Below are 9,608 nucleotides of genomic sequence, written 5' to 3' on the forward strand. Positions count from 1 at the left end.
CAATCAGTTGTTTATACCAGTAAACAAATATCAAAACTGAATTCTAAAGAGTTAGGGATAGAGAAAATGTACACAGATGTTTATACTGGTTCACTCCAAACCTAGAGCTACATCCAGTCTTCTCAGAAACCCTAAGGAAATCCACTAAGCAATCACAACTTGATTACTTACACCACAACCAAGAAAGTGACCTTGAACACCTCAAGACACACACTCTTCTTGGCCAACACACCAACACTAAGATTGCTGATCTTGATCCCCTCAAGAACACACAACCAATCTCCGCAAACACAGAAACGAAACTTATTTCACAGAGTACAAGGATTACACTTGTTACAGAAGATAATCTGAAATCAATACAAGCAGAATCCTATTCCACAAACTTTGATCAATCACAAACTCTTTAGCAATCTCAGCTCTTTGAAAAACTCAAACACTCTTAGGAAAAACTTGTCAAAGATTGATTCTCAAATCTGTTTTTCTGAATATATTCAAAGATGTAGTTTGTTATCAAATCTTAACAAACTCTTAAATTGCATTAAAAGATTGGTCAAAGCATTTAATGGCTGGAGCCTAAGCAGTTAAATCATTTAAAGCTTAGTCAAAGATAAATAGTTTTTCTGTTATGGTCCCAAAACAAACAATCGGTTGTTTCCTCGAATCAATCGGTTGTTTTGGTTTTAACAGTTCAACCATTTGAAAAACAGTTTTCAATCTTTTTCTAAAAACATCTAAGTATAAACAATCGGTTGTTTCGATAAAACAATCGGTTGTTTTAACTGAGTTTGAAAACATTTTACTTTCACAAAGATTGAGAATGCCTATGCTTTAGATTTAATCAAAGGGTGGATTACAACACACAACTACCCCAGAACTAAACTAAACCAGCACAGCAACAGCAAGCACAGCTAAGGCTTCAACATCCTTCAAAGAGTTTGGATTCTTCAAAGCTTGAATCACCACTTGGTTCAACAGTATTTTGTATTTTTTTAGTTTTTTGAATATTTTTTATTTTATTTTCAAACTTATTTTGAATTTTTATGGTAGAAGAACAAGCATCACATCCTATGATGACACTTGGAGATTATGTCATGTATCAAGGGCCAAGACATTTTTTTAGTATTTCAATATCTGCTACCGCCAAGGCCTTGCAATAGAACCCAATTTTGTCACTCTCATTAGTTCCTATCATTTTACAACAATGGATCATGAGGATCCATATTCACATTTGGATACATTTTATGAATTGGTGGGAACAATGGGTTTTCAATCAAGTGATCTTGAAAATGATTTTTATGTGCTTGTTTCCTTTTTCATTGTCAAGAAAGGCTAAAGAATGCCTCAAATCACTTTCAAATCAGAGCCTCACTAGTTGGGAGGATATAGAGGAAAAACTTCTGCAAAGATTTTTTTCCAATTTCTCGCTACATCAAAGCAAAGTCTGAAATTTCTTTGTTCAAACAAGGAGAAAATGAAGATTTTTTGTGAGATATGGGAAAGATTCAAAATGATACTTAGAAAATGCCCAAATCATGGGTTTGAAGATATTGCTCAACTAAGCATATTTCTTAATGGTCTCAGATTTGATACACAAATGCTCTTAGATGTTGCAGTTGGCGGCACAATGATGACTCTTGATGTAGAACAAGCGACAAGGATTATTGATGTATTGGCATCAACTTATTATCAAGCCTAACATGATTGACAAGTTATTCAGAAAAGAGGGTTGTTAGAAGATGCACTTTTGGCTCAAAATAAAATTATGACATGGTATATTGAGCAACTAACCGCACAAATGGCTAAATTGCCCCAACAATTACATGTTGTTCATTAATCTCAAAGCTAGAGTCAATCAATCAATTGTGATTTTTGTGGAGGTGATAATCATAATGGTCATTGTACTTATTAGAATAATTCACCTGAAGTTGATGATCCATCCATGTCGGAAAGAATGAGTAAAGTTGAAGACGCTCTGGCAAAGATTGTGATCGTGCAGGAAAATAGCATGGCCACAATTAGGAGTGTAAAGATCCAGCTGGGACAGATGGCCAAACAAATTTCACAAATTGCATAAGGACCAATTGGCCAATTGTCAGCCAACACCACCACCAACCCTAAGAAGCATTACAATAATGTAGTGGTTGAAAAAGAAGATGAGACTGAGGGGAAGAGAGAGGAGAAAAAGAGATAAAAGAAAAGAAGTGAGGAAGAAAATATTAAAAATAAGGAAAAAGGTGTTCTTGAAAAAGATTTATCATATCCTCATCCTCCTTCAAAAAAAGAGAATGAAAGAAAATCCTTTTACAAATTGCCCCCTAAAAATTATTTTGCAGGAAATCTGAAGTAGGATTCAACATTTGAAAGATTTTGAAAGAATAGGAGCTACATTGAAGAAAGAAATATAGAGCTGGAGGATAGATACAATGTTCTTATTCGAAAAGACTAGCTTAAAATATCCAGGGACCCAAGAAGTTTTAATCTTCCCGTATCTATAGGTGCTTTATTTATGGACAATGCCTTGCTGGATTTGGGGGCAAGTATAAATCTAATTCCTTTGGCAATGCCGAAGAAAATAGGAGATTTGGAGGTTCAACTCACCAAGATGCAGTTACGGTTGGCAGACATATCCATCAAATATCCTTATGGTGTGGTTGAAGATGTTCTGGTGAAGGTGGATAAGTTCACATTCCCTGTGGATATTTTTATAATGGACAAGAAAGAAGATGAGGAGGTTCCCTTGATACTTGGCAAACCCTTTATGAAAACTACGAGAATCATAGTTGATGTTGACAAAGGAGAACTTCAAGTTAGAGCTCAAGATGATGTGGTAACTTTTAATCTTTTTTATGGTCTAAAAAAAATTAATGTAGGGGAAGAATGCATACAAAAGGATGCAACAAAGGGAGTTGTCCACCTCGAAATAAACAGACATCAAGCTAGATGACGTTAAACGAGTGCTTATTGGGAGACAACCCAATCCACATTTTAGTTTTATGTTGTTTTGTTATCTTTGTTTTAATTTTACCTTTCAAAAATCATGTTTTCTTGCAGGGATTCTCGCTCGAGTGAAATTGATTGAAAAAAATAATTATTTTATTTTATTTTTGTCTCAAAGACAACCCAATTTTTACATGCCTCCTAATCAATTTGCAGGTTATGTATTTTGGCCTAGGGATAAGTTCTATTATTCAGGGGGCAGATCCAAAGATTTTAACAAAGAGCTGAATGACTTCTTAGGAAGAGAAGATTGATAAAAAAATATGGTTTTATCTTTCTAATTCTCTTTTCTTTTCAGTTATTTTGAATTTTGTTTTATTTTTTTGTTTAGTTTTTTTTCCAGTTATTTTTTTTCTGTTTATTTGCTTATTTTGTAGTTGAATAAATTTGTTGTTTTGTTAGTTTTATATCTTGAATTATTTTTCTTGAAAAAAATTCTAGTTTTATTTTCTCAAATAAAAAAGAACTAGAATATTAATTTTAAATTGTGAAAAAAAGAATTTGTGTTTAAATATTAAATAATGAGATGAATTAAACACATGTTAGAAAAAGAAAAATTGATTGAATTTATATTCAAATGTAGTTGAATTTTTGATAAATGAAAATTTAACATGATGATTGATTAAGACAGAAAATGACAAAACAAAAAGGAATGAGACCAATTAAACCAAGTGAGTGTGTGAACCTTAAACAGTTTTTAGAGTTTTACTGATGAATTGACAAGTGTGGTTGCTTAATTTTTATTTTTGTTCATCATAAAAGAGCATGAAGATGATTGGGGCATTTGTTTTGTATTAATTCGGAACTGAGATTCAAATAGCCAACCTTTATCTTATTAGATTTTTAATTTTTTTTTATATATCCCCTTTGAGCAAAAAAAATTATTTTTTGTATTATTGCACCATAACCTTTGATGATATATTTTCCTACGCTTTAGCATGTTTAAGGAAGGAGAACATAGATGCAATATACATAAACAAATGGAATGGTTGGTTTTAAACATTGAAAGCTCAAAAAGTTGAAAATAGGAAGGTTTTATTCCTATTAATGAGAAAAAAAAGAGAAATAGAAATAGAAAAAAAAAATAGAAAAAAAAATCATCATGAAAAGATAGAAAAAAAAATGAGGAAAAAATGTGAACTCAAAAGAAAATGGTCATTAGATAACATATATGTTCTCTATACTTGGATTGTAGGTATGTTCTTCTTCTTTAAGATGTGCATTTTGTTATCTGAAGAAACCATTATTTTTTGGAAACCCAGTCTCATTACAACCCTGGAAAAGACCTTAGGATTCAATTTTCTAATATGTTTGTGATTTGGAAGATGAAATGAAAAGCAACTGTTATTTGTTAGATTCAGTGGAAACAGAGAGAGACATTTACTTGTGAGCATATGAAAAGATATTCCTTGATGAATTGCCATTTATTTATTTTGATTTGATCCTTAAAGTTGATTGTGTTTATATTTTTCTATATTTGAATTTGGAAACATCACAAGTTTCTAATTTGATCTGTTGTTTATTGAATTAAGTTGTTTGCTATTTAAATTCAAATATATTCATTTACTTTGATTGAGGAGAAACAAAGATTCTAAGTTGGGGATAGTGATAAGTGACTATTTTTTGTAATATTTCATATTAAAATATAGGCACTTATGAGTATTAATTGCTAATTTACATATTAAATAATCCCTAATTTATGAATTTATACATTTTTACATTTTTTTATGATCTTTAATTGAATAAGAACATTTTATTCCCAAATTTGGTGTTGGTGTTAATTACAGGTTTTTAGGGAAGAATGGAGATTTGGACTAAAGAAGAATGATATATGCTAAAAGGAAAAAACTGAAAGGTCCATAACGCACAAAAGAGAGAAAAAAAGCCCAACTCAGCAGCGAGTATGCGTCAGATTAATTGGGCTATTTTTATGTTTTTATCATTAAGCCCATGAGACGACGCAAGAAGTCACCTAACACTAGCAATGTGGGTTAACACAGTTAACCCTAGGAAACTCTAGTCCCCTATTTAACCTAATTTGCTAGGGTTAGGTGACTTCATGCGTCGCGGTCATGGGCTTAATGATAAAAACATAAGAAATAGCCCAATTAATTTGACACATTCTCGTTGTCAAGTTGGATTTTTTCTCTCTTTTGTGCATTTTGGGCCTTTCAGCTTTCTCCTTTTAACATATATCATTATTCTTTAGTCCAAATCTCCATTCTTCCTTGAAATCGGCAATTAACACCAAATTTGGAAATAAAATGCTCTTATTGAATTAAAGATCAAGGGTGACCCTGGTAAGGAGCTGATGTGGAGAATTACAGGATGTGTAGGTGCAGGTTTGGGGGCTCCCCTGATCCAGTAATTTGGCAAAGCAGATGGTATAGGTGAGTAATGTTGGCAACAAGGAATGGTACAGGAAGTTACATGGTTGTAGGCACTAGAGGTAGGTGCACGAGCCTTGTTGCAACAATGATTAAATATACAACGGTGATGTGTAATTGGCATATTGGAATCTAGAATAAGGAGACTATGCCAACCAGTCAAAGTGGTGGTATTGGTCTGAATTACAGAAGGTTGAAAGGTGGTGTTTTTGTAGGCATGAAGTAAGGTGCTCAAAGTCTTATGGAGCAAAGATTGCTTGCTTAAGCACAATTGAAGTGCGTATGAAGAAAGAAGTCGTGACACGTTACTGCTACATATATCTTTTGAGGGGAGGATGCCTAAAAAAGAGATAAAAGGTTGGAAAGGGTGGACGGTACTCATGAGGTGGTGATGAAATGATTGGTGAATGATTAAGGATAAAGCAAGTGTGTGAAGAGTTTGGCCTCACTGTGGAGGGTGAAATCATATTTTCAGAAGTATTTTTGGAGTCAAATGAATGGATAGGAGAAGATGGTGGAATGGCATGGCAAGTAACACAATTCGTTGATAACTATTGTGATCATGATAAGCTGCTGCTAGAAATAGGGTGATGGTTTTATTGTATGGTGGTAGTGACACTAGTCGTTGATAACTACTGTGATCATGACATGATAAGCTGGTGCTAGAAATAGGGTGATGGTTTTATTGTATGGTGGTATTGATAGCTGGTTGTAGGTATAGCCTCTTACAATTGAGCAAGGAATCTTCAAAAGGAAAACAATTTTTGTTTTTATAGGCATGTTTTAAGGGGCCATTCTGGTATGGGGTGTATGGTACGCCAGAAGCAGGGGAATTGTTTCTGGTTTGGGCGGTTTGATGGCCTATGTGTGGAACCAAGTTTGATGCAGGTACTCTCGCTGGGGGAAGTGGACTGGAGGGTGTTCCTAGAAAATGTAGCCACGGATAACAAGCTGTAGAATTAAATAGTTTTGTATCTACTAGTTAACATTGCTGATGTTATGGTTCGGTCCTCTAGAGGGATAGTGGTTCGTGGCATGTTCTAGTAGCATGTGGATGCTCAATGGGGGTTAGTTTTTTTATTTCGGGATGTATACGGGTTGGGTCACCCCTGAAGTGGCCCTTTTAATTCATTTAATTCTTTGCTGATAAAAAAAAATTGAATTAAAGATCATAAAAAAATGTAAAAAAGTATAAATTCATAAATTAGAAATTATTTTATATGTAAATTAGCAATTAATACTCATAAGTGTCTATATTTTAATATGAAATATTACGAAAAATAGGCACTTATCAGTGGCCAACCCATCACTCAAACCTGCAAAACCAATAGCAAATTATGCTACAAACTTCTCATTGATAATTATGAAAAGCATAAAAATTATACAGGAAGATTCAAATTTTAACTTGATAATGATATGCCAAAATCTTTTTAAAAAATTAGTTTGTAAAAGTTCTCCTTCTTTTGTTAGATCATATTTAATAACATGCAATATAACCGAGCTTGAGAAAAATAAATATTTACGTTGTATATTTTTTTTATATTTGTTCGTCTATAAACAAACTACGTCAAATTCTTGATCAATTAACTAAGGTTCACTAGGCAGACTAAAGTTGTGAAGATACAACAACATAATCATTCCTAACTAAACAACCAAATTATTGTTTGAACACCCAACCATTCCTAACTAACAATCCAAATTATTGTTTGGAATGCAATCATTCATGGTTAGACAGCCTATAATATTGTTTGGAATGTAACCACTCATGGCTAAAACAATTGTTTACAAAGAAAGATTATTTAAAATGTCATAATGTTTTGCTCACTAGATAACGAGGTAACGTCTTTTGACCGATACAGGGATTATGTACTCTTTTAGTTTTCTAATAAACATAAACAATGTTCTTATGAAGACTATGGCACACGAAGATTTAAAGCTTTAAGCGTTGAGATTGGAAATGTTTTGACAACTCTAGATAACTTATCTATGTGACTTAAACTTGAAAGGTTGGTTTATAGTTGTTGTAGATCCTTTTTACCCATTGAGAAGCTCCAACTTATGTTTTCACCTTCAAAGTTGCATTTGTCTACAGAAAGATGCAAAGATGCATTAAATGCGTTCCATGCAACATTTAATGTGCTCTATGTAACATTAAATGCTTATATATATATATATATATATATATATATATATTCTTTAAACAACATCTCGATTACTAGCATGACTTATCATGCCTAGGTTAGGGAACTTTCAACTGAAGTAGAGTAAAATAACAAACCGCACACGACACATAGTCTTTCCATGATTGACATAAGGTGTGTTAGGATGCTTGTTGGCGCATAACAACTTTAACACATCCCTCAAGAGATATTTGACGTATACATCAACTTTAAGAGATTTCTTGCTAGACGTGAATAAACAGTGTTTGCTTAAGACGGTGTGTTTATCGTTTAATCAAGACTTCACTTATTAGACAAATCATATGATTACAATGTGTTAAAGTGTCTGTCAGACGAAAATTTTTGCATTTAACATAATTTATTTGAAAAATTATTGTTTTACAAACGAAACTCATTATTACACTTTCTTGTTAAACAACACTTAATAAAAAACATCAATAATTTGTTGAATTTCAATCTAAGAATAACTAACAACTTTTATTAATTTACTGTTCATATACTGTTCATATAATCCATTTACTGTTGTATTTTGTAATATAAATAATATTTTCATCCATAACTCAAACTATGATTTATCAACACACAAACTTAACTAAAAACTAAAGGGGATTCAAACTCAATCTCAATAATTAGTCATGAAATATTCAACCTACAATATAAAATTACTATAGACACTTCAAAATTATTTATGAATTTACTTCAATTTTCCTTTTATGATAATAGCTTGATTCCCACTCAATGAATCCAAACTTGGAAGAAAAACTAAATGAGTTAAAACCTACCTGTAACTCTAAGATAGTGACCTAATCAATCAAAATATTGATAAAAAGTTAGGTCAAATAAGACAATTTCTTAGATTGATTGAAATTGTAAAAAGTCCAAAATACTCACATATCAACGAAAAAGAAAAGATAGAAAATATTTAGACCAAATGAGAAATTTACTCCAAATCAAAACCTCATGATTTTTGTCTAAATGTAATCACTTTACATTTAACAAATCTAATAGAAAAAATTAGAATAAATAACTTCGAAAACTTTAAAAAAAGCATAAATAATTTATACAACATAAATTAAAAAAATGACAAATTTTTAAAAATGAATAACTAAACAGTTAAAATTATAATTTATATTTTGAAATATAACTTATTATTTTAAATTTGACCCTTTTTAAAATTATCTTCCTTGAATAAATAAAATTCAACTCCGACAGTACTTTAATCCATTTGGTGGATTGGTCGATTTTCCAAAAAACATTTATTTAAATCCATGTTATGTATTAAAACGGACTTAATTGTTGTAGTAAAACAATTATTGTTAAATAAATAGTAAACTTATTTTATACTATTGATGCAATATAAAGTTATATGTTTAATATTTAATGATATACAAGATTGTGTGGTTTAATCCTAAATCTTAAACCTACAATGATGAGTTGAGTTTTAATAATAATAAATAGAACATAGAAATAACTAAAATGAAAACTTTATGATAAAAACCTTAATCATCCATGCCATTAAACATAACAATTTGTAATAACCTTTCTTTGATTCTAAATTTCAGTGCTCATGATCTTTACATATGACAATTTACAAAGAGGATAAAGATCGTGAAATAAGTTATACTAATTATAATTAAGTTATGAATATATTTTCTTTAAGATGTTTATTTTCGTATTAAATTGACAACTTAACACGGTATTGCACTTTTGTCCCCTATGTTTGTAGCAGTTGTGTTTATTCATACAATTATGAAACAATAAGTTCATTATTTTGTTGCACAACATGTGATATTCATGATTTGTGAGGGGGAAATGAATTTCATATGTCGATGAATGTGATGATACACTTAAGAACAAATCTCTTGTGATCTATAGTGGTTTGTCAAGAATCACCAATTTTATATCTTCTAGGTTAACTACTTTTAGTTTTTCTTTTACTTGGCCAATGATTTTTTATTCAAGATAATTGGTGCATTATTTATAATAAAAAATACAAAGATTTAAAAAGTAATATTCCCTGCCAGTGCGTGTGATGTTTAGGGTA

Source organism: Phaseolus vulgaris, chromosome 3 (assembly GCF_000499845.2).
Source record: "Phaseolus vulgaris cultivar G19833 chromosome 3, P. vulgaris v2.0, whole genome shotgun sequence".
Lineage (NCBI taxonomy): Eukaryota > Viridiplantae > Streptophyta > Magnoliopsida > Fabales > Fabaceae > Phaseolus > Phaseolus vulgaris.